At 42.7% G+C, this 26,741-nt stretch overlaps 3 long non-coding RNA genes across 4 annotated transcripts; 1 reads left to right on the top strand and 2 right to left on the bottom strand.

Annotated features, from left to right (window-relative positions):
- Nucleotides 1–1,326: 1,326 nt before the first annotated feature.
- LOC146690055 (uncharacterized) lies at nucleotides 1,327–3,057 on the bottom strand. Its single transcript, XR_014915820.1, has 3 exons — nucleotides 2,883–3,057; nucleotides 1,515–1,646; nucleotides 1,327–1,430 (listed from the first exon to the last, which is right to left on the bottom strand). It is a non-coding gene; the product is annotated as an uncharacterized LOC146690055 (long non-coding RNA).
- Nucleotides 3,058–20,312: 17,255 nt separating this feature from the next.
- On the top strand, nucleotides 20,313–22,475 carry LOC146690054 (uncharacterized). The gene is made up of 2 exons (XR_014915702.1): nucleotides 20,313–21,135; nucleotides 21,932–22,475. It is a non-coding gene; the product is annotated as an uncharacterized LOC146690054 (long non-coding RNA).
- Nucleotides 22,476–22,605: 130 nt separating this feature from the next.
- LOC146690053 (uncharacterized) lies at nucleotides 22,606–24,466 on the bottom strand. Of its 2 annotated transcripts, none has more exons than XR_014915700.1 (3): nucleotides 24,232–24,466; nucleotides 23,365–23,846; nucleotides 22,606–22,838 (listed from the first exon to the last, which is right to left on the bottom strand). It is a non-coding gene; the product is annotated as an uncharacterized LOC146690053 (long non-coding RNA). The 2 variants fall into 2 exon arrangements; XR_014915701.1 differs by having other exon boundaries at nucleotides 23,365–23,808.
- Nucleotides 24,467–26,741: the final 2,275 nt, after the last annotated feature.

Genomic DNA, 26,741 nt, shown 5'->3' with positions numbered 1-26,741 from the left:
TTAATATTAATTTCTAGTATCAGCTGATGTTTGCTGGAGCCACAGCTGCAAAAAAGCTGCTGGTCATGATATCGGTTTGTATATCTGGTGAGAGGGAAACATGAAGATGAAACCAGGAGATGTCCTTACTGGATCATCAGAGCTGAACAGGTGATGGAGAAACAGGTTTACCTTTTAGGTCACATGAATGAGTTGAAGAGAAGTTATGAACTGTTTCTGAGAGACAAATAACACCAGGATCCTTTTTTAGGTAGCTGACAGCTGGTAACTGTGCAGGTGCGGATCTAGCAAAGTTTTGCCAGGGGGGCCAGGTAGGGCATTAACAGGGAGAGGTGGGCTCAAAGAAATACTTTTCTATCTTATTCTCATTTAAAATGTCTCGCTTTTAAAAAATAATTATCTGAATCTTACAACAAACGATTGATAGATTAATGCATATATACCATCAAAACAGTGTACATCACTGTCACAACAGCGTTTGTTTTCATTCAAAGGCTTTATGATTTTTCCTATATTGGTGGGCCAGTCTCTAGTCAAAATGTCTGGGCCAATTTTCTGTCCCAGTCCAGCCATGTATGCAGCTCATCTGCAGTCTGGTGTTGCCTACATCTTCCTATTCAGAAGGCAGAATTTCCGAGTTCTGAGTACAATCGAAAGCACCACGACTGCAGTTTTTGTGTTGGATGTAAAAGGCGCACATGACGCTGTGACGCAGGCTAGAATCATGGCAGCAGTCAATGACGGTCCAGGCGTGGGATTTCTCTCGTGGAAATATGCACATTATCTTTTCCTTTCTATTGGTAGGTGGCACAGTGCACTGTGGCAAGTAAGCAAGCTAGAAGACTGGCAAAGTTATGGAAGCAACACATTAACAAGAGAATTCTGAGTAAAACCAAAGTTACTTTCCCTAGTAACTAGTTACTTTGAAAGTAACGAGTAACTTGAAGTAACTGAGTTACTTTTGAGAGAAGTAACTAGTAATGTAACTAAGTTACTATTTTAAAGTAACTTACCCAACACTGCTCATTAAACTATTCATCCTTGTCCATCCAGCAACACCTGAAACATCTGAGTGAAAGTTCCTCCCTACACTGTGTTTGAAGCAAAGCACAAAGGAGACACCTGCTGGAGCAGCTGGAGTCCTGCAGACACTCAGCCTCTTCACTACACAAACACCTCCCACAACATCCACCCTATACACTCTGACTGCTGTGTTTGTGGAAACACTCCAACACCCATTGCTTCACATATGACCATAGAAATGTGTGTGAAAAGGAGGTGAGCTGACATTAAACACGATGGAGGATTTATTCACAAACACTGAGTCACAACAACATTTAGACACATATTACCTCTCTGCAGGAGGACCACCGCCCTTTAACTTGTCACTCTGTAAGGACACAGAGCTGGGTGGAGGTCCAGGCTGGTTCCTGTGAATAATGATGGAGCAGTGATGTGAGTGCTGAGCTGTGACGTGGAGAAGGGTCATGGACAGTTAGAGTTGGTCATCTCACCTCTGAGCTTTGGTCTGGCTCTCATGTTCCCCACACAGAGTGGTTTTAGAGGGAGGGACTCCCTCCTCTCTGTCCTCACACTGATCCATGCTGCTCAATTCACATCAGCTCACACACACTTTCTACCTTCACCTGCAGAGGAAACACAAATCATTCATGTGCACATCAACTGAAATCCTCCTTTCCATCATGTGTGCTGTCCAAATATCAGCTGCTTCTTTCCTGCGTCATCTCAGTGTCAGCTGAGAGAATGACAAACCCACTATGTGTCAACATTTGATGGATGATGAAATGTGAAATGATACTGACCTAAATCTGTCCTAACGATAATGAGAAGCTTTGATGAGTTGTGACTCTCTGAGGTGTTACTAGGATGTAGAAGCACTGGAGCGCATCCCTGAAATCTTTGCTATTTTCACTTGATAACAGCAGCTGTTTAAAGTTATTGAGAGTATTTGACAGTAAAGTGAATGTAAATGTGAGACACTGTGTGCTCACAGCTAAAGGCTGCAGTCAGCTGTGTTAGAGCCTCTTTCACACAATGATCCTTTAATAAACACTCCATGAGCTCCATGTTGATGAAGCAGTCACGTGTGAGCTTGTGTGCTGACATGTTGACAGTGTGACTTCAGCTTTTACAGGCTTCCTGTTTCATATTACACTTCCTCCTCACAGTCAGCCTCATTTCACAGCTGTAACTAAATTTCCTGAAGAAAATCCACAAACAGCTGAAAGTGAAGCATCACTTCCTGTATGAGGCGCCAACAGTCTTTTTACATGTCATGTCTAAGTTACATCTGGAATAAATCATCATTTACAAAGGCTGCTGCTCTATAGCAGCAGACAGAGAGCTCTCTGTAACCATCTGACCATCCACTACCTCTGTGCTGCAGCTCTCATTCACACAGGGCTCAATTGCATTTTTAACTTGTGTCTTTAAGAGCTCTGAGCGTTAGCATGCTGTCTGCTTAGCTTAGCGTTATTATGCTGTGTGGCTAGCTTAGCATCAGAGCACTGCAGGTGTCTCGTGTGTAAATATTAATCGGTAAAGGTCCTCTGTGGACTCTGTGAACTCAAAAAGTACAAACTATAAGAACACAAACAAGAACGTAGCTCAGAGTGGCGGACACACTCGCCTCGTTGGTCCAGCTGTGAGTCCGTTACCGTGAACTATGGAGCGGCAGATTTGTGCCGGAACTAAGCTGCACACAGCTGATGTTAGCCAGGAAACATTACACACTGACTTTAATGGAGAGACCGGAAAAACAAACACACACAGTTTGTTGTGTAAAGAAATCAAACATGAGCTGAACAAAAAGTAAAGTTCTTAAAGAAAAACTGTTAAAGGAGGAAACAAAGCAAACTTACAGTTTCTTCACACACCAACAACAAGCTCCACTCCACACCTGGGGCCCGTTCTTCGTACCTCGCTAAGTAGGTTAGCCGGATTAGATTGTTGACGATTTCGCGTGATCCTGGATCAGTCGGTTCCCCGAAGCTCATCCGGGACTTGCTGTCATAGCAACAGAGCCGTAAGCGTAAACCTGCTCGGGAGCAGGTTTACTTTATGTAAACAGGATTAGATCGCGGCCACGCAGGTATGTCCGCTTCATTTATACGAAAGCAACAGCGATATTTTTCCACTGTTTCACCATAAATAAATATTATCAATGTAACTAAAGGTAATGCAGCACTTGATCCTTTTATTGATGTCACACAGATACATACAGGTCATTTCCTAAAAAAGGGAAATGAACTATTAACATTCTATTACATGTATGTGATTATTACAGATGTAATTCATATTTCAGAGTAGTAATTGTAAATTACTTCGTGTAATCAAGATGAGAGACCACGGCTATAAAAGTGAAGGTGGATTTGGGAAGCCTGTCGCAGCCATGTCCTGTCCGTATACGCGACCAACCCATTGCGGAAGGTGCAAGATTGATAAGGAGAGTCCTCAGAATTCAGCGTATATTGCGGGACAGACAGGATCCTTTAGCTCAGCGCGACAGTGTGCTCATAGAGAGATATCGATATTCCCGTGAGGGTATTATTTACTTAACCAACTTGTTGACGAGGGGGTGCAGGACCACCACCTGTCTTTTTTTCCTCTGCCCTTTTCTTGGTTGCTGTTATGAACAAACTAACAGAGTATTACAGGCCAGTATTACCTTGCCAAGAGACGCAAAGCAATCTAAGAGATAAATATTACCATTCTGTAGAATACTCCTGTATTCCACTTTTACTTGTTCCCATTTTCTTGTGGGTCCTGTTGTGGCTCTAATGTGAAAGGGGATATAATATAACATATTATAATATAATATAATGCCATATGATATTGGACAATATAGTGTCATATGATAGATCTACCCTACCGCCTACTGGTGTTGGCCAGAGGGGCCGATGGCGCGATATGGCAGCCTGGCTACAACCGTAGCTGCCTCCACCAGTGTGTGAATGTGGGAGTGAATGAATAGTGGTATCGTAAAGCGCTTTGGGTGCCTTGGAAAGCGCTATATAAATCCAATCCATTATTATTATTATTATTAAATTACCTACGAGTTTGATTTGTCAGCAACTTTCTGCCAGCCCTCTCTCCTTGCTTTTGCAGCCTTTGCAGTGTTCTCTTGCGTTTTAATTAAACTCTGAAACTCCTGAAATCCCTCACTCATGAGTTCTTGCTCTGCTGCCGGAAAATACCGAGCACGCCCCTTCGACATTTTCGCCGACCAATCAGCGGGTTGCCGATCAATGTTTCTACTATCGATGCGTAGCCCCTTTTACGACACCCAGTGATGTCACATTCCTGCGTCCAGCTGTAGTAATCGTCAACAGCAGGTGTGTTCGGGGAACCGGATTAGCGAGCTCACGGTTAGCGCGATGATTTGATCTTGGATGTGTCATTTGATCTTGGATGTAGTAAGCGACGTACGAAGAACGGGCCCCTGGGCCCTGTTTCAGGAAGCCGGTTTGGAAAACTCAGAGTGAAAAACGACACTCACGGTTGAGTAACCCCGAACTGTCCAACTCGGAATATTCCGTTTCAGAAAGGCTGATAACAATTAGTTCAGTCAACGCGGAGTTGCTTTAACCCCAAGTGAAGCGCGCGGACGAGGATACATAAAGCCCTGATAAGCGGAGCACAGATTAAGCGAGTCACCATGGAGACGGAGGGAAAGAAGGCGCGGTCAATGTATCTTACAGCGCTTGAGGCCGAAATTCTGATGGCAGCATATGCCGATAACATGCAAATTCCGCGGAAAAAAGTAACACAGCCACAGCTGCAAAAGCATGCATGGCAAAACATAGCCGACAGAGTCAATGCGTGAGTGTTAATATAAACATTGATCGAGGGATTTCCACCCATTTAACACGTTATTTTATCATATGTTATTTTATTTGTTATTTTATACATTTTATTTTGTGATGTGATGTGAGCGCAGGTGCAACCCAACAGGCCCCAAACGTGCCTGGAAGCAAGTAAAAATGAAATATAAAAATATAGTCCAAACAGGTAAGGTGTAATTGTATTATGAGCCATAGTGCTTGGTCTGTTTGTCCCATGTAAATCAATTGCAGTTAGAGGCTACATTAATTTTCTTTCTGTAAGCACTTATTGAAATTATCTGAGCACATTACAAGTACATATTTGCTTACTCTGTATGCTCAAATGTGGCCCGTTATAGCCAACAGAAAAAAAGCGGAGGCCCGAAAAACAGGTGGGGGTCCTCCACCACCACCACTCACAGAGGCTGAGCAGTTGGCCCTCAGCCAAAACAGTGGGCACCCTGTGGCCGAAGGCATCTCTGCGGGGACATCCTCTGAGGCAATAACCCCGCAAGACACAAGTGCCTACATAAGGGGTAAATTCAAAATAATACATGATGTGCATACATCCTTTCTTCACAGTCACCTTTGCAGTGCTGCTCATTCATTTGATAAACTCTTTACCATAATGGATTATTTTGTAGTGAAGTTATTTTCCGACTGATCTTGCCTTCCCTCAGCCTTGGTTGTCTTTGAGAGCATAATGACAATGAAGTGTAAGGTGCTTGGTATGTTTGTTAATTGCCATTTGGTCCCTTGTAAGTTATAAGTGACCTGTATAAACCTCATATTCTATCAGTTGATGGTGATGGTGTACTGCATCTGGTGCAGCCTCCTGTTGAGCCAGACCAACATGCAGTTGTGAGTAATACTCCACAGATTATATGAGTTTACAGTAGAACAGCAATGTTGTCTATTTCTTTACTACAGGAAAATAATGAAGAAACATTGACAGCTGTTAAGGAGGAGGAAGCAACAGAGACACTTTATGAGGTTTACATCTTTTAATACTTTGTGTACAGGAAACACAGGCGACCAATAAAGCCAGTTGAACAAAAAATCTGTTTATTCTTCTTTCAACATGTTGAGGTGATGGGTCAAAAGAAATGATTGTGACATATGGTGTCTCTGACTGCGCTTCCATCTTGTATGTCCGTGGGAGGGTCAGGATGTTCATGGTTTGGATCACTGCTGATGTTTGGTTCAGAAGGACAGTGTTCTCCTCTAATTGTGGCAATGTTGTGAAGAATCACACATGCCACAATAATGTCACATGCCCTTTCTGGGGTGACCCTGAGTCTTTGCAGGCACTGGAACCGGGCCTTAAGCATTCCGATAGTCATTTCAATTCTGGCTCTTGTCCTGCAATTAGCCAGATTATATCGCTGCTGTGGGCCCGGTTCAGGGTCAGGGTAAGGGGTAAGCAAATAGGGTAAACGTGGATACCCCCTATCACCAAGCAAGTAGCCAGTGAACTCTCCTAAGACAGAAGGGTACACTTCAGTTCAAATGTCCCTGAAGCAATTGGTCTTTATATATTTTAAAGTATTCTCAACTCACCATGTCCAAATTTTGTGCTCAGTGTACATTCACGGAATATTTGTGAGTCATGGACAGAGCCTGGCCACTTGGCTTCCACATTTGTGATAATGTTGGCAGCATCACATATGATCTTCACAGTGCAGAGAACACAAATTAGCATCCATTACTATAATGAAATAATTTGTTAGTTTGACATGCTACAGGGAACTATGTACCTGTACGTTAATGCTGTGGAAAGACTTCCTGTTCACATAGTCTCCTTCATTTACTGAAGGAGCAATGATTGGAATGTGAGTGCCATCTGTACAGCCAATCACGCCTGGGAACCCTGAAAATAAATGTGCAATTTAAGTAGTAGTCCAAGTATCACCACATCATACATTAAGTTTTGGTCATCCTGATACCTGCAATTTTGTGGCATCTCTCTTTGATAAATCTTGTGGGTCTATGACCGGGGAACACCACAAACGGGTACAGGAGACGTTTCAGTGCAACTGTAACATTCCTGACTGCCCGACAGACGGTAGCCTTGGAAACGTGCTCAGCGTCACCAATATTATACAGAAAGCTCCCGTTTGCAAGAAACCGAAGTGCAATACAAATAATATGCAATGAACTGAGAGCATGTCCGCGATGTGTCACATGCGTAATATATGGCCTGAGGATGTTATCCAAATAAATTATAGATTGTGCTGAGAAACGGTAACGTTCGCACAGAAAATCATCAGGAAATGATAAAATGTCCAAACGCGCTCTGATCACTCTCTCCCGGCGGAGAGCTCTGCGGAGAATTTGGGCTTCACGATCTACTGGCTCTTCAAGGAAGTGGCACGCCATGTCCGACACTTCCTACTGTCAGGTTTCCGACAAAGGGGCGGAGACAGTCAGGGTTAGTTGTAGTAAACCTGCTAGGGGGCAGGTTAGCTTCACGGAGTGTGTCGTCATAGTGACTCACTGAGGCTTCATCTGAACTCTCTTTGTGAAACCGAAAACCCAGAGTTTTCGTTAACTCAGGGTATACTTACTCAGTTTTTCCACTAAACCGGCTTCCTGAAACAGGGCCCTGGACACTAAACACTGACACACAGGTGAGCTGTTTCCTGGAAGGAGGCGGGACTTCACCTGTGCTGAGCTTCAGTGGGAGGGGCTCAGCTCTGTGTGTGCTGATGTGTTAACTTAAAAAATATGCCGTCTGACTGCTCAGACTGAGTCAGAGTAAAGTTCACATGCTGACGTGTGGAGACATGAAACCTTGTTGTAGCTGCAGGTGTGAACACACTGATCCCAGATCAGCTCTGCTGTATTTGTAACATGAACATTTCTGCTGCAAAGCTTCAAATGTTCAGCATGTTTCTCTGTTTCCAGTCTGTAGATCCAGTCACACTTTCTACCTTCACCTGTGCAATAAAGACTGAGAGCAGAGCTGAAACCAACCATCCAATCAGTGAGCAGCATCAACACCTGAGCTTCATTCAGACTGTTGTTGGTACAAAGTTCATCTGCTGCTCACATGAATCCATGAAAGATTTATTTCACTGAATGTTTGTTCAAAGCTCATTTCAACCTGTTGAAGTCATGAATGAAAGTGCAGACTGAGAGTGGATCACATGATGTTTAAGGTGTGTCATGTGACATGTTCAGTATTGTCACACATGTCTAGATTGTCCCTGATATCATAACTGCTCAAACACTGATGATTATATTTGAAGAATTATTACTGATGGCAGCAAAGTTTGAATGGAGCTCTCTGTCTGTGCTGATTTGTCGCCCTCTGGAGGTCAAAACACAAACTGCATGATGTCACTGTAACCACCACAGTGAGCATCAGTGATGCTGATAGTGTGTTCATCACAGACGTTCAGGCTTCATGTTGACATGAATCAAAGTGAAAGCAGAGAAACTGGAATGAATCAGGTGTTGTAGAAGATGGAGAAACAGGTTGGAGAGAGGATGCTGCTCCTTCTTTCAGATCAAACATGTCGTGTTGTTCAAGTGCCGTCAGCGTGACGCAAAGAAACCATGGAAACAAAGTGTGAGTGAAATCAGTCCAAAGTAACAGAGTGAAGAGCAGCAGATGAAGCACAGAGGACACAAAAAGGAAGGAAAGAAGGAAACAAGGTCCATCTGTGTCCTTTCAAACAAACAAGCATCAACGTCCAGGACTGAAACATGAATCCACATATTTATACACATATTTATTTAATGAGAATAAAACAAGAATATTTATAATCCATCAGCAATAATCAGGCCTGGGATCCTCCTGGTTACAAACAGGGTCCAGGACTGGGACACTCAGGTGGATCCTGCAGGGTCTGGTTCAGGAAAAGGTGGAGACCAACAGAAACAGTTTTAGTAGAAAGGTATGATTTCATTTATTTGAAGAGATCAGAGCATTATTCTGATTATTAAGCTTAAGTCAAATATACTAATGCGCAGGGCGCCGTGACACTTAATGATCTGTTATTGTACATTTGTCACATGTGTGTATTTGTTGTTGTGTTTGATTGATTGATTGATTGATTGATTGATTGATTGATTGATCATACTTTATTCATCCCGAGGGAAATTGGCTGCCGTGCCAGCGCCATCTTACCCTTCCGACCATACATACATTACACAAACATCACATGGGGAAGACAGGTCAGAGAGGTATAACATGGAAAAATCACCACATGAGGAAAGATAAGGAGAAAAAAAAATAACTCCCCCCAGTCTGAGCTCCAATAGGGAGATCAGTTTGAGAACAGAAAAAACACCTCTGCACAAAGCACATGAAAAAACTCTTAATACACCAAAGAAACACATGACAAGCAACAGGGATGGGTAAAGGGTGAGAGACAGCCAGTGTAGATAGTACATCCGGGCCTGCAGCCTATGCGCTGGTCTCCTTGATCCACCGTCAGCATCGGAAGGGAATAAGCGTCGAAGGAATTTGGAGGGGGATGAGTGTACAACTGCATGTGTATATGTGCCTGTGTGCGTGTGTGTCCAGAGTTCAGCTGAGACAGTGTCCTTCACCCTGCTAGGCTAAGTAAACAGTCTTCCAGCCAACCCAGGTGGCCTTGCGTAGGATAGGAAGAACAGTCTATGCACAGTTATCAGGGTGTTTTTGTTCAGCTCCAGCCTTGAGACCACAGCTGGCGCCGAAGGGGTATCCGCATGAAGTGATGGTTTTTCCTTTAGTGCGAACAACTCATATTCATTTCAAAGCTGTTCTTTAACAGTCCGACACTGGTCTCTCAATCTCCCGTTGGAGAGCTGTGAGCTTCTCCATGATGTTATCAAACTTACGCTCCGTGATGTTGTCATTCTTATGCTCAAAGAGGCGATTGTGAGAACTCACGACCGCAGTGAGCTACTCCAAGATGTAATCCAATTTGCACTCAGAGGTCTTGTTCTGAGTATTCACGGCCAGAGATGGCTGTAATCCGATTACTTTTTTCAAGTAACGAGTAAAGTAAGGGATTACTATTGCAAAAACGGTAATTAGATTACCGTTACTTTCCCGTAGGAACGCTGCGTTACTGTGTTACTAAAACCGTGATTTTTTTTGCGAGAATGTCTCATGACAGTGACGTAAGTGAGTGTGACGTTTGTGACAACAGCTGTGTGCAGATCAACAATGGATAATATATCGAGTGCAGGAGAGAGTATGACGGTGCAGCGTTTAAAGCGTGGTAGTACTGACCTTACTTTAAGTTTGATTCCATAAAAAGTGACAAAAACATTACCGTTGTGCGTGGGAAGAAAAACTTATTTTTACAGCGAAAAAAAACCCTAAACTTCCAACAAGCACCGAGTGCGCAATGACGTAATGGGAAACTCACAGAGAAACTCGCGGATTCTTCCACTGACCGCTGCGGCTCACCTGCACCAGGGTAAACCTCCGCCTACCCCACTCCTGCTTTACAGGTGAAAATAGAGCAACAGGACCGGTAGTCTTTGACTTTATTTATTTTCTGCTGTGTTTTACTTGCATCTATTTGAAAGAGTGAGTGTAAACACACTCACTCAGTAACGCGTACAAGTTACAAGTAACGCGTTACTGCCCATCTCTGATGCCAGGGTGCTGGAAAGGAGAGTTCGTCCGCTAGTCGAACCTCGGATACAGGAGGAACAATGCAGTTTTCGTCCTGGTCGCGGAACACTGGACCAGCTCTTTATCCTCTCAAGGATACTTGAGGGTGCATGGGAGTTTGCCCAACCAGTCTACATGTGTTTTGTGGACTTGGAGAAGGCATTCGACCGTGTCCGAAAGTCTTTTTCCATTGCCTGTCTGAACTCCTCCTGAGCCGCATTCTGCTTGGCCTGTCGATACCTGTCGGCTGCCTCCGGAGTCCCACAGGCTAACCAAGCCCGATAGGACTCCTTCTTCAGCCTAGTGGCTCCCTTCACCTCTGGTGTCCACCATTTGGTTCGGGGATTACCACCACGGCAGGCACCAACCACCTTGCAGCCGCAGCTCAATGCAGCAGCTTCGGCAATGGAGACGCTGAACATGGTCCATTCGGACTCAATGTCCCCAGTCTCCCTCAGAATGCTGTTGAAGCTCTGCCGGAGGTGTGCGTTGAAGATCTCGCGGACTGGGGCCTCTGCTAGACGTTCCCAGCACACCCTCACTACGCATTTAGGTGCACCGGGTCTGTCCAGCGTCCTCCCCCGCCATGTCTCCACTCTAATTCTGTTGTTTTCATTCAAATTCTATTCTTGTCATTCGAATTCTGTTGTTTTCTTTCAAATTTTGTTGTTCTGTTTCAACTTCCGTTGTTTTCATTCAAATTTTGTTGTTTTCTTTCAACTTCCGGTGTTTTCATTCAAATTCCATTCTTGTCATTCTAATTCTGTTGTTCTCATTCAAATTCTATTCTCTTCATTCTAGTACTGTTTTTTTTTATTAAAATTTTGTTCTTTTCATTCTAATTCTGTTGTTTTCATTCAAATTATGTTGTTTTCATTCTATTTCCGTTATTTTCACTCAAATTCCGTTCTTTACATTCTAATTCTGTTGTTTTCTTTCAAATTCTGTTGTTCTCTTTCAACTTCCGTTGTCTTCATTCAAATTTTGTTGTTTTCTTTTTTTTTTCTTTTTTTTTTTTCCTCAGATATTTTTATTAAAGTTTCTGCATCCATTTTTACAAAAGACAAATTGAACAATATGCCGTTTTCTTTTTGAAGAACATAAAACAATATGAAACATACACTCCCACCTCATAATTATAGGAGTACCAGTGGGTGTACAAAAAGAAAAAAGAAAGGGTCCAATCTAATAATACGAATAGTAAACCTTGGAGTACAAGATAACAGTTCCTGAGTGTACAAGAGAGATGTGGAGAGTTTCAGAGCCCACACCCCCATACAGACACGGAAAAAACAAAACACACAAACCAAGAAAAAAAACAAAAAAAACCCACAAACATAATGAGTGGTCAGCTTAGTTGTAGAGATAAGTCAAATCTGTAAGAGAAAAGAAATATGTATAAAGTAGGTAAGTAAATGCCATCATAAGGCGCAGGCACAATAGAGTCCATATACTTAAACTTAAACATCTTACTTAAACATAAGATAAAATAAAATAGAATAAAGTCTGAACATGGTCAAAAAAGGGTTGCCAGGTCTTAAAAAATTTGGCCATAGACCCACGCAGGGTGAATTTAATCTTTTCGAGTTTGCTAAAATGCAAAGCGTCTCTGATCCAGCATGGGGGAGAAGGGGACTTCCAACATAACAATATTCTGCGTCTTGCTAATAAGGTGAGAAATGCTACCAGATCCGCTTGGGGCGTCGGCAAGACAACTGTATCAGGAAGAACCCCAAACAAAGCAGTTAAGGGCACAGGTTGGAGGGTTAGCTAGATGATCTTTGATAAAGTCAGAAAAATATTAATCCAGTATTGTTTGAGGGATGGACATGACCAAAACATATGTATTAGAGAGGCAGGTGTTTGATGACAACGGTCGCAATCAGGGCTAAGGTTGGGGTATATTTGAGCTAGTCTGGCTTTAGTCCAATGTACACGGTGCAAAATCTTACATTGAATCAGCCCGTGTTTGGCACATAATGAGGAGCCATGGACCCGGTAAAGAATTTTATCCCAAGAGTCATCCTGAATCACACACCCCAAATCCTGCTCCCATGCCATTTTAATAGCCGAGGTTGAGGAGTTGCCAAAGGAACATATTCTCCCATACAGACAAGAGATCAGGCCCTGTAATGAAGGGGGAGGCGATAGAAGGTTATCAAAGTCATGACAAGGAGGTCTAGATGGAAACTGAGAGGATTTCTCCTTAACAAAACTCCGGATTTGTAAGTAGTGACAAAAGTGACTTTTTGGAAGGCCAAATTTCAATGAGAGCTGTTCAAAGGAGGCAAATGTATTCTGAATATACAGATCAGAAAAAGACCTGATACCCAAGGAGGCCCACAAATAAAAAGCACCATCAACTAACGAAGGCTGAAAAGAGGGATTTTTCAAAATGGGTGACTGAAGGGAAAAAAAGGTCAACTTAAAATAACGACGAAATTGATACCATATTTTCAAGGTAACTTTGACAATAGAGTTATTATAAGAACCTGCACTCGGAGGCTGCTTTTGGGCATAAATCAGGGCTGGTAAAGAGGATGAGGCACAAGAAGAAGTCTCCAAACTCAGCCAGGCCGGGGCATTATTCAGGCCTTCCCCCTGTAGCCAGTACCTGAGAATACGAATATTACATGCCCAATAATAGAACATAAGGTTTGGTAAAGCCATCCCCCCCATCTTTTTCGGTCTTTGAAGATATGTCTTGCGTATTCTAGGGTTGTTTTTGTTCCAAATGAACCCAGAGAGAATCTTGTCTAATTTAACAAAAAAGGAAATTGGGATAAATACAGGGACACACTGAAAAAGAAAAGAAAATCTTGGGAGGATATTCATTTTAATTGTATTTATGCGCCCTGCTACAGACAGATGGAGTAGAGACCATCTGTCCAAATCCTGCCTAACTTTCTCCACAAGTGGGTCGAAATTAAGCTTGCAAAGAGCATGGAATTGACTTGTAATTTTAACCCCTAAATATGTGAAGTTGTCCGATACAACTCGAAAAGGCAGTGCTGTGCACTGATATTTCTGTGCAGCAGCATTCAGGGGGAACAGTTCACTCTTAGCGAGATTCAACTTATAGCCAGAAATAAGGCTAAACTGTTCAAGTATTGAGAGCACCAAAGGAAATGAGGATGCTGGTTCTGAGATATAAAGAAGCAAATCATCTGCGTATAAGGAGGCCCATCCAGACCGGGGTCTGGATGGGCCTGGGCCCCCTTTCCCTGGCGGGTCGCGGAGTATGGGAGTGCCTACTGGGGTCAGCGGGGGAGCTGGCCCCAGGGAGGGGTCACCTGCCCCTCCCTTCCTTCCCTCCCCATCTCCAGCTGCCTCCCTCTTCCCGCTCCACCACAACCACCCACACATGCAGGGCCGTGGAGTAGGGGTATGTCACCAGGGTGCAGAGGAGGCTATCCCCCCCTCTGTCCCCTTCTGGCTGCCTCTGCCTCAATTTTATCCCACAACTTAGACATTCACATTACTCACACTCTCATTACACATACATATAGGATCTTGGGGGTGGGCACGATACACGGAGTCCAAATTACCATCAGGGTGTACACCTCACCCCTGGCGTCGTTGCCCTCCTCTCAATCTTAAATACACGTAGACATTGAGGGCTATCAGGAGGGGCTATGCGCTTACCTGCTGCTCTCTGGCAGGTAGCTCCATGCCCTCCTGGGTTTTAATTGCACCTTAGAACACACATGCATCAACACTACAATGAGCGGGTGGAGGGAGGTTTGGAGTCTTCTCTCACCCCCGTTCTCTGCGGCCTGCTGGAGCGGGGGGGCTAGGAGGAGGAGTTGGCCGTCTGACTGCGGTCTGGAGTGTGGGGCCTCCCTGCTGCTGCGGAGTCGGGGCGGTCTGCCTCTCCCCACCGCAGGGAAAAGGGTAACACCACCTGGGTCTGGGTGCAGTTCCCCCCTCCAGGGGCAAGGGTACCTAGACCCGGTTCGTAGAGTACGCTTGGGGAGTGTGATCGTGTGTACAGCGTCTCTTTATGTCCGTCTCCACGTTGGTTGAGTGTGGAGTAAGTGCATATGAGAGCATGAGGGTGGGAATGGATGTTTGTGTCTGTGTGTGCCTGTATGTCTGTGTCTATATGTCAGGTTGGGTATCAGACGCCACCTCTCTGGGGACATCTCAGGCCCTCCAAGGTTTGGAGGCCTATCTCCACCCACCACCACTTCCCCTGCCAGTGGCGGACTCCCTCAGGTGTCGGTGTGTTGGTGGTTCTTTGTGTCTGGGGGTGGGCGTCCGGGTACACACTGGCTCACTCCTTGGTGGCCGCTTGTCGGGGCCTGGAGCCTGGGGCTCGCTCGGGCCACTTCGGAGGCGGGGTGCCCCCGGCCTCTCGGCCTGGGGCTCGGTCACTCAGGCACAGCTGGCTGCCGGCGGAGCTCACGGGCGCGTCACTGCAACTCCCCCTGGCTTCTGCTCCGCGGCTGCTGAGTGAGCCCTCATCTGGGACTCTCCTCAGCTCTTACTGGGACAGTGGCGCGGCTGCCCCTCTGTTGGTCTTCCTTGGTCTCTTGTGTTCTGGGGGCCTCTGGATGTCTGGAGTTTGATCTCCTCCATACCTGCTTCATACCCTGGAGGACGGGGCTGTGGCTCCCCACACTCCCTAGCAGATCGTTACATGGAGAAACCTTTGGAATACAAGCATGCTGATCCACACAGGTATGCACACAGGTGTACACACGGGTATTCACAGATGCAGATTACAGCTTTCTTGGCTGCTGCCTCAAAGCACATTGTGCGCTGTCTATCTTGTGTGCTGCACAATATCGTTTATTATTCAGTATCTACTGATATCTACTGCTAGCTAGTTTATTGTGATGGTGCTGTTTTTTTTATTATGTTGCTTTTTGCTGTTTGCTTTCTCCTCTGTTTTTTTTCTCAATACAGGTGATCCAGGTGTTTTGTTTGTGTGTTTTTTTTCCTCCCCCCCCCCCCTTCTCACCGTCTCTTCTCCCCTCTGGTTTTCTTTCTCTCCCTCTCTTTCTTTCATTCTTTCTCCCTGTCCTATCCCCCAGTCATGTCTGTCCCATTTGTGGCAACTGAAGATAAAATGGATTCATAATTATAATAAAGGTCAATCAAATGGACCAATATGGCAAGGCCATGATGATCCACTTGGTAAAATAAATCCGCTTGGCATCTTTCTTGGCCTTAAGATAACAATTCTGATGGCTAAAGATCCAAACGGGACACAAAAAAAAAAAAAAAAAAAAGGAGACCCTTTGTTCTATACCATTTCTAGTAACCCCGGTGATACCTGGGTTTGATCTCAGCGATATGATCCACTTGGTAAAATAAATCCGCTTGGCATCTTTCTTGGCCTTAAGACAACAATTCTGATGGCTAAAGATCCAAACGGGACACAAAAAAAAAAAAAAAAAAAAAAAAAGGAGACCCTTTGTTCTATACCATTTCTAGTAACCCCGGTGATACCTGGGTTTGATCTCAGCGATATGGCCAGGGGCTCAATTGCAATTGCAAAGAGCAACGGCGACATGGGACAGCCCTGCCTAGTGCCCCTAAACAGAGGAAAAAAGTCAGAACATGTGCCATTTGTTTTGACAGCGGCAAGCGGGGAAATATAAAGAAATTTCAACCAGGAGATGATTATTTTACCAAAGCCGAATTTATCCAGAACATAAAAAAGGTATCCCCACTCGACCCTGTCAAAAGCCTTCTCAGCATCTAAACAGATCCCAAGCTCAGGGTTGTTGGAGTCTGAGGGATTGTAAAGAACATTAAACAAACGTCTAAGGTTAGAGAAGGCATATCTCCCTTTAATAAAGCCAGTTTGATCCGGGTTAATTACAAATGGCAAGACTGCTTCCACATGCATCGCTAAAAGTTTAGCAAGTATTTTATAGTCCACATTTAACAAAGAAATGGGACGGTATGAGCCACATTGTAATGGATCCTTATCCTTTTTTAAGATCAAGGATATAGATGCCTGCAGTAGAGAGGGTGGGAGGGATCCAACTTCCAGTGAATGCTTATACATATTTATCATGAGCGGAGCCAGTTTAGGCATAAATTTACGATAGAACTCAACAGGAAACCGGGACACTTAGAACACTGCAATTTGCTGATAGCTTGCAGGATCTCGTCTACAGTTACTGGTCCCTCCAGCTGAAGGCTGTGTGTCTGATCAATTGATGGGAGCTTAAGATGATTGAAAAAGGAGTCCAAAGCCTCAGTGCTAATTGCACACTCAGACGCATAGAGAGATGAATAAAAGTCTCGAAATTGGTCATTAATTATTTTAGGATCCGTAGAAACACCGCTTGATGTCTGAATCCGAGGAATGGAATGTGCAGCTGCTGCACTACGAAGCTGATGGGAGAGCAGTTTACTGGCCTTATCCCCATACTCATACTGGGAGTACTGACATTTCAACAACATCTCTTCAGCCCGAGCAGAGGACAGGTGATCAAACTCAGTCTGCAAAGACAGCCTGTCATTATAGACCTCTGGTGTCGGGCAGACAGCATACACTCATCTAATTGTGATATGCGTATTATGAGCTCGGACAACTTTGCTTTCCTTTGATTCGCCTCAAAACCAGCATAAGATATAATATGTCCCCTGATAAAAGCCTTAAACGTTTCCCACAAAATGGAGGGTGATATTCCGGGTGTAATGTTTGTCTCTATAAATAAGTCTATCTTGGAATTCACAAATGTGATGAACTTATCATCTGACAGCAAGCGTGTATTCAAACGCCATGGAGCTGGTGGAGAACTTTAGCCCACTGCCAAATCTAGAGTCAACGGAGCATGATCTGAAATGACAATAACACTATGAGAGCAAGAGCGAATCTGTGAAGTAAGTCGACTGTCCAGTAGAAAGTAATCAATACGAGTGTATGTATGATGAACAGGGGAGAAAAAGGTGTACTCTCTACGTGTGGGGTTGAGAAAACGCCCGGCATCAATAACAGAGAATTCTTTAAGGAACGTATTAATAATTTTGGAAGAGTTGGATTGCCTACCAGGCTTATTTGAGGATCTATCCAGCGGCCCGAGCCAACAATTAAAATCGCCACCAAAAACCAAATAGTGGGAAGACAAGTCAGGAATTTTAATGAAAAAAGTGCTAAAAAAAATTTGGATCGTCCCAATTGGGAGCATAGACACTGACAAAAATGAATTTAGTGTTCAAAATACTACCACTCACAATAATGAATCTACCATTCTGGTCCGCTATAACATTAGAAGAAACAAATGGCACTGATTTGTGTATTAAAATAGCAGCACCACGAACTTTGGATTTAAATGTAGAGTGATAGAGTTGGCCCACCCACCCCTTATGAAGTCTAAAATGATCTGAAATTTTTAGGTGTGTTTCTTGTAAAAACACAACCTGGGCGCCCAAAAATTGCAAATAATGGAGGACCTTGCTCCTTTTAATCAATCAATCTTTATTTATAAAGCACTTTTCATACAAAAAAAATGTAGCACAAAGTGCTTTACATAGTTAAAAGCAGCCCACCCCACCCTCCAATTCACTCCCCACACTCTCATTAACATAATTGATGTGAATACACACATATCCCCCCCCCACACACGCGCACACTTAAAGAGTAAAAATTGGGCTGGGTTCACATGAGCCAAGTGAGGAAAGACTATAACAGGGAGCCGTCTGCACCGGGAGCCGGTCACAGACCGCAGCCTCCAGGCTGGGCACACAGCAGGAGGGAGGCAAAGGAGCCCCCCAGCCAGGCTGAGAGGACCCCCAGAGACCCAGCAGCCACGGTCGATCACATCCCCGGTGCAGAGAGCCCCCTCCGAGGAAACACTGGAGATAAGACACGATAGGCTATATACAGGGTAAAATGATAAAATAAATAAGAAAGGGATACAATATAAATATAAATATAAATAGAGTAAGAAGATTAAAAAAAATGAATAAGAATAAAATCAAAATAAATAAGCATAAAATAAATAAACGTTAGGTGAAAGCTAAATTAAAAAGGTGGGTCTTGAGCCTGTTCTTAAAAACATGTACGTTCTCTGCGGCCCTGAGCTCCTCCGGCAGGCTGTTCCACAGACGAGGACCATACCACTGAAAAGCTGCCTCTCCGTGAGTATGTGTCCTGACTTTAGGGACAATCAAAAGGCCAGTACCAGAGGACCTCAGGGTCCGCGAGGGTTCATATGGTAAAAGCAGATCTGAGAGATAAGAAGGCCCAAGACCATTAAGACATTTAAAAACCAATAAAATAACTTTAAAATCGATCCTGAAACACACGGGGAGCCAATGCAGCGATTCTAAAACCGGTGTAATGTGGGCCCGCCCTCTGGTCTTCGTCAGCACACGAGCTGCCGAGTTTTGTAAATGTTGTAAAGTTGAAATATTCTTCTTAGGAAGACTAGAGAGCAGGGCATTACAGTAATCAATGCGACTGGTAATAAAAGCATGCATCAGCATCTCCGTGTTGGCCCGAGAGAGAATAGGGCGGACTCTGGCTATATTTTTTAGATGATAAAATCCAATTTTGGTTACATGTTTAATATGTGGGATAAAACCAAGCTCAGAGTCAAAAATAACACCCAGGTTTCTCACTTGTAGCGAAGGATATAGTGAAAATGCCTGTAATTTAGACAAGAGTTTATCTCTCTGAGCCTCGGGACCGACGATTAAAACTTCAGTTTTGTCCCGGTTAAGCTGTAAAAAGTTTTCTGCCATCCAAGATCTTATATCTAAAATACAGTTAAAAAGGGCATCCATTGGTCTGGTGTCATCAGGAGACACGGAGATGTACAGCTGAGTGTCATCAGCGTAACTGTGGACGTTCACTCCATGCCTCCTGATGACACCGCCGAGAGGGAGCATATACAAATTAAAAAGTACAGGGCCTAGAACCGGCCCTTGAGGCACACCACATGTCATTTTATGGATCTTAGAGGAGCATGTATCCATACTCACCATAAAAGTTCTGTCAGAGAGATAGGAAGTGAACCAGTTGTGTACAGCACCAGAGAGGCCCACCATGTGTTTCAGTCTGTTTAAAAGAATAGCGTGGTCTACTGTATCAAAGGCTGCGCTTAGATCCAGTAGCACCAGGACTGAGAGCTTTTGGGCGTCCCAGTTACATCTAAGATCATTTAAAACCTTTAGGAGAGCCGTCTCTGTGCTGTGGTTCACCCTAAATCCAGACTGGAATATCTCCAGGATCTGTCTATCATTCAAAAAGTCATTAATCTGAGTAAAAACAAGTTTTTCTAAGATTTTACTTAAAAATGGTAAGTTGGATACAGGTCTGTAGTTATTAAAATCATTACAATCCAAATTGCTCTTCTTCAGAAGGGGCCTCACCACCGCCGTTTTAAAGGCAGCAGGGAAGACACCCAACTGAAGAGAGCAATTCATCATGTTTAAAAGCTCAGCCTCAAAAAATCCATAAAGTGTTTTAAAGAGTGAAGAGGGGATTGGATCTAAAAGACATGTGGTGGGTCTCACTGTGGAGAAAACTTTCTTAAGGTTCTCAGCATTAACCAGGACAAAGCTGTAATAGGTTGATTCAGACCTTTACAATTCCAGCTACAGAACTTAAACGAGTGACCTGCTTGTTGATTATTAGTATTTAATTGCGATACCATGTTAGAACATAGGTTGAAAAAAACCAAAGCTGACCAATGAAAAACACAGAAAAAACAAAGTCAGTGAACAGAACAGTACAACATAAAAAACAAAGAACACCCAAACTTCCCCCTAAATGCTGAAGCATCTTCCCTAACAAGATGCGCGCACCCCCCACCAAACACACCCTGAGTATGGAACTCCAAAGTGTTCAAAATTAAATAAATAAATAGGTCAAGATGAAATAAATAACTATGTGAATAAATAAGACACAGATATGTAATGTGAGAATGATATTGTGAAATCATGGAACACATTTTGAAAACAATGCTCATTATTGTGAAATATATTGCATTCTGCTATATAAATTTACTTATTATTGTGAAATATTATTTCATGGTCATTATTTTTCACAATAACAGAGATTATTCCTGAGGCATTTTATTTATTTCCAGCCGTTTTTAGTCCAAAATGACCTTTTTTCAAAGTCAGTCTTTATTTCAAAATCCCGTTTTTCCCGATGGTCTATTTATTTCATAATGCGACTTTTCAGCAGAATGACTTTGTCTGTCAATCAATGTAAGTGGGCTGGACCTTTGCACCTATTGGCTTATCGTTTACCATCGACTAGTTTTCCTGGATACCGGCTCCGCGGACGGCTGCTACAGCTAGCAACAGCGTGCTAGGTCAAAAGTCACGGAGGATGGCGGACTGGTGTGAACTTCAGCCAGTTCTGCTCATTTAAGCAAATCAGAGAGGGATCATTTACCTGTAGATACTGTTTTGAGTCGTTTAGATGATGTTTCTGAAATGTCTGGATGATAATTGCTCTTCAAAATCTTAGCATCGATGACAGCATTGTCGAAGGTTTAAGAGCAATTCAGCACCGTGTTCGTTTGGAATACGCCGAGGAAGAACAGTCTTCAAATGTTGGCCGTCCACGTCTAGAAATCCCGGTGCAGCACTCAGGACTTTAGTGCTGTCCGGGATAACCGTCGGGGTAATTGCCGATACATTTTCTGTGTCTCCGAGCACAATTAGGAGGAAAATGACGGAGGATGGTCTAAGGTAAGTTTATGCTGTAATTGAGCACCTGTGTGATTCTGTACACAGCATTGTTTAGGTGTTGACCTTAATTATGACGTTTGACAATGAATTATTATCGCTTACTTTTTTTTGTTACTGTCTAAACTAAGTGGGGCAGCTACGGCTAAAGCTATCGGCGCCATCTCGGCGTTGAGACACGTTTAGCAGTGTTAGCTGTTAGTGTGTTAACTCGGAGACTGGGGTCAGTGGAGCCTGTAGGAACCTTTTACACAGAGAGTAGACCCACCAGCTTTCCACAGTCTACTTACTTATCACATCTTGTTAGACAGCAGGGTCATTAGTGCTTTAAATAGTACATAGTTGAATGTTTCATTGCTGTTTGCAGTTGATTGTTCTCTGATAACGCATAACAAGGTTGATGTTAAATAGCGAGTTTATTGAAATGGTTTTGTCTATTTCAGCAGCATTATAGATATCATACTTTCTCTGGTGTCTTCGGTAAAGCTAAAACAAGAATACATTTACATCCTTGGTTCTTTCAGCATTAATTGGAAAACTTTGAGATTTGCTGTGTGTCTCCCAAGCCATTCTTTTTTATCCCACCTGTCAGGTATAGATGGCAATACTTTAAACAAAGTTAAATTTGTTATACCTGAAGAGAACCAATCCTGACCTAGAATGGGTGAATGAATAATTAGTTGGTAGCCAATGCCTAAGCAACTCACATAGGCCCTGGCAGACTCAATAAGTCCATCTAGGAACAGCTGCAGGAAACACCTCTTCAGTTTAGATTTAAAACATGTGCATGCTCTTTCAGGTTGATGAGGATTATGGTGTGGACTGGACAGGACAACATAATCGCCGCCCATCAAATGAGATCACCATTCCTGAGATTCAGCTCCCAGATGCACTGAATGAACAAGACCCTGCTGTGCTACCAATACTTCAAAATCACTTGTAGAAAGACATTATTACATTTAATCAGTTTCTATGTCAGGAGGATTTTTTTTTTTTTAAATTTCTACAGCTTTGTAGCTAATACTGACTCAAAACAGCATAACCAATTTCATTTTCAACAAAACAGTGAGTGGCTATAAAACAGGATTTGTTTTATACAGCTGTCACTTTAATGATATTCATTTCTTGGTTGGATATACAGTACATGTCAACTCTGAGCAGATTTAATACAATGAACACAGTAGAGTAGTGTAACATCTTAATTCAAATAATTTTTTCTAGAAATTTTTTTTGTATCAGTAGCGAGTATAAACAAAACATTGTGTAATTTATAATGTACAGTGAACAACTGATTTTGATATCTGAACTCTTCATCAGTTTATATTAAAAAAGCCATAAATGCACACCTGTAGTGTGTATTTTTCACTGTCAAGTGTATTAAAAAGAACTAGAACTCACTAGATTGTCCGTTTCTTTGAACACTGAGTACAGTAATGTGATGCAAGAAATAAGAAATGGTCTAATTTTACCATGTGGTTATGGAATCAATCGTAAACCAGACCAAAACCTGAGTCAGTAGAGTTGAGACACACCTGAATGTCCATTAGAAATGACTCATAGGTACAGTAGTGTGCAGGAAGGCGTAGTACTTCAAAACCGGTGGAAGACTTTGGAAGATTGCTGTTGACCACTTCCACAGTCATTTCTCGGCAAGACTTCCCATCCTGTCCAAAACTTGATGAGGGCTTTTTGTTGTGCACAAGATGCTGCAACAGAAGATTGTTTTAAACTATAATGACATCCTATATTCATTATTTTGAATCTTTTATAGAGAAATACCATAAAAGATGACCACTTACATACAGGGCACCAGACATTTTTGCCCCACTCAAATTGCTGTTGTAGCTTTTATAGATATTTTTATGTTAACAAAGCTAAAAGTAGTCTACATACAATTCTAGTGCAACTTATAATGCCACCCCTTATGTATTGCATGGAGCAAATAACAAAACAAAATTATACTATAGTGTAGAACTGGGCGATAGAACGATAACGATATGTATTGCGAAATAACTTTTTCTCAATAGAAAAATTAAACTATTGTGATAGACCTCACCGCTCTTGTCCTTTTATAAAAAAAATATATATATATCGTGATATGAAAAAATCTCATATCGCCCAGCTCTACTATAGTGTACTTTGTTAATGACCCAAGATCACTGGACTGTATGTAATTTACCAAAGTATAATCAGAGAAAACCAATGGCAAAATACCTGTCGCAGCAGACTTACCATTTTCAATGAAGGACCGAAGGTAACCTGCCACTCTGCATTTATCCTCGAGAGCATTCCTCTTCTTCCTCATCTTCATCTTCTGTGGCAGGCCACAGTCATTTTATAGCTTTACTTATCTTGTAGTCTTAAGAGCATCAGCAACATTAGGTGTATTTTTATTAAATGTAACCCAGCTGTTCAACTAACCCACGCATACAAAACAGTATATTGGTGTTTTGTGTCAACAATTAATGTTCATCCTTCATAAATTAACCAAATAGCTTTACTATTCAGATGTTAAAAGATGTGACCTGACCTTACCTCACAACAGGGAGCAGTCTCTGATTCCCTTGGTAAGAAAGGAGGAATGATGTCTGATCTTTCTGTCAGAAGCGGCCATACCATGGTTTCCTTAAGCCCTTTCCTCAGCTGCTTGACTTGACGACTTGTTTGTGTTATGACCTACAACGGTGAGACCAAACCAAAACTGAAGTTGGAGTCTGTAAAGTGACACACACTTTAAATGTTAAATATTTAAAGAACATCCACTGTACTAGTAAAAGCATTTTCAAATTATACCCACTTACAAAATCACTACGTTGAACTAAAATTGCTTTCTTTTCTTTCACATAGATTACTTGTCTTCCATATTAGCACAGAAGATAAGCCACTTTAAAACAGTCATGAATAACTATTACCTACAACAATGTAAATAGTAATACAGACATTAACCCAGAAGACAATTATTTTCTCTTACCTAATTTATAGAATTCTTTGCTATGATAAAAAACAGTATTAAAAAAAATCTGTGACTAAACTGTTTAAAAAGCTCATATTTGGCAGACAGACAGACTAACCAAGCAATAATAACATATCGTTACTTACCCTGAACAGCGTTTCGTGGAGTGGAGCTAGCTGTGATAGCGTTAACCCTGTGCGGTTGTGATGAGAACTTGGACCAGGGACCACTTCATCTCCAGTACACTGCTGCAATACTCAGACTGAGGTGAAGACGTTCAATCTAAGCGGTTAGCAAGTTCTTTGAGTAACTCAGAAACGGACTTGTTTCCTGCAGCCATGCCCTTCACAAGAATTGATACACCTGTAACGTTATTCGCGCCCAGTGTTTGGCATTTGTCGGTGCCTTAAGTTTATTTTGAGCTGCATACTGCCGCCAGCTGCATAGGAGACGCATTGCACCATTAAACCTAAATCGACAATTCATGTGCTATTACTTATGTCTGAGTAAAGGAGCAACCAATCACACAACTGGCTCCGCCCTGTCTCTCTTGATTGACAGACAAAGTCATTCTGCTGAAAAGTCGCATTATGAAATAAATAGACCATCGGGAAAAACGGGATTTTGAAATAAAGACTGACTTTGAAAAAAGGTCATTTTGGACTAAAAACGGCTGGAAATAAATAAAATGCCTCAGGAATAATCTCTGTTATTGTGAAAAATAATGACCATGAAATAATATTTCACAATAATAAGTAAATTTATATAGCAGAATGTAATATATTTCACAATAATGAGCATTGTTTTCAAAATGTGTTCCATGATTTCACAATATCATTCTCACATTACATATCTGTGTCTTATTTATTCACATAGTTATTTATTTCATCTTGACCTATTTATTTATTTAATTTTGAACACTTTGGAGTTCCATACCTGAGCACTTTCTCCCAACCATTCGAAGTCCCAGTTGAGTTCAAGCTCCTTGCAATACAAGGCAGAGACAAATCAAGGATTGTATGAAAATTTATTAGAACAAGACACATCCTATAAATCAAGCTCACCTCAAATAAACATAAGTATGTTACTTAAAAAAAAAATACAATAAGATACAATAAAAAATAAAAAACAGTGAAGAAAGAGAAAAAAAAATAGAATAGAATATTTCACAGAAATTAACCAAGATGGACATATCAGCCCAATGGGCTAAGACATTTATGTGCCCTGAGAGGCAGGGCCCCCCAGGATCTTATTGGCAAAGTCCGTGGCAGACGCAGGATCAGTAAACTTACGTACAACTCCATCTGGAAGTGTCACCCTCAGTTCCGCAGGATAGAACAGGCCGAACTTGATCTCAGGACAAGAGTGCAGAAGGCGCTTGACCCCAGTAAACTGAACGTTTTTTAGCCACTGCAGGTGTGAAGTCTGGAAAGATGGAGATCCTTCTGCCCTGGTAAAGTAGAGGAGAGTTTGCCCCTGCAAGACGTAGCAGCTGTTCCTTGACATGGAAGTAGTGGACTCTAATGAGGAGTGGGCGAGGAGGCGCTCCCTCTCTGGGCTTTGGTCCAAGGGACCTGTGAACCCGATCTAATAGAGGTGCTTCATTCAGCTTCAGAAGATCTTGCAGGAGATGGGAAATAAACTCCCTAGGGTTAGAAGTCTCCAAACCCTCGGGGATGCCAATAAGACGAATATTATTGCGCCTTGATCTTCCTTCTAGATCCTCACATTTAGCTTGCAGTTGTCTGACCTCCTCCGTTAGGACACTTACAGCACATTGAAGAGAAGTCAGGTCGTCACTGCAGGTTGTAGCTGAAAGCTCCAAATCTTTAATGGTGGTCCCTTGAGCATTAACTCAGTGTATGGGTAACCGTATCAATCTTGCATTCAAGCTTGTCGCAGATGTCCCGTTTCAGAACCTCCAATGCTCTGGTAAATGTGACTTCGCCGAGCGGTGCGCCCGCACCCTGCTCGTAGCTGCTGCTGCTCTCCGTGATAGCCGCGTCACGTTGAGATTCGCGACCCAGCTCCGGGCTCTGTGAACCACCCGCACCGGCCTGACCCCGTTTTCGACGTTGCTCCCTCTTATCTGCCATTGTGCAGAAAAAGAATAAAGGTTAAATGGTGGGACTTTTAGTGAGAGAACTTGATTGTCCGGACGGAGCCGCTAAGGTTACCACAGCCAACCAGGAAAGAAACTCCTGCGGCCTTTCCCAGAAGTTGTCAAAAGTAGCTTTCCCGACCTCAGAGAGTGAAAAAGTGAAAATAAATAAACAAGCGGGTGCCCAGCGGCAAAAAGGGTTATTTAGAGCCCACAGGGCTGATATAGAAAGTGCGGATGCATTTTAAAACAATATTTTTGTCACTGCGTTGCGGAGCCCCGGGAAACACGTCTTCACACCATAGTGTAGACGCCAAATTTTGTTGTTTTCGTTCAACTTCCGGTGTTTTCATTCAAATTATATTCTTGTCATTTTAATTCTGTTGTTCTCATTCAAGTTCTGTTCTCTTTTTTTCTAATACTGCATTTTCAATCAAATTTTTTGTTTTCATTCAAATTCCGTTCTTGTCATTCTAATTCTGTTGTTCTTGTTCAAATTATGTTCTTTTCATTCTAATTCAGATCTTTTCATTCTAATTCTGTTCTTTTCATTCT

This window comes from Copadichromis virginalis, linkage group LG16 (genome assembly GCF_057382275.1).
Source record: "Copadichromis virginalis isolate Kocher_CV1m ecotype Utaka linkage group LG16, C_Virginalis_male_GT1.1, whole genome shotgun sequence".
Taxonomy (NCBI): domain Eukaryota; kingdom Metazoa; phylum Chordata; class Actinopteri; order Cichliformes; family Cichlidae; genus Copadichromis; species Copadichromis virginalis.
This window is presented reverse-complemented; position numbering and strand designations above follow the sequence as displayed.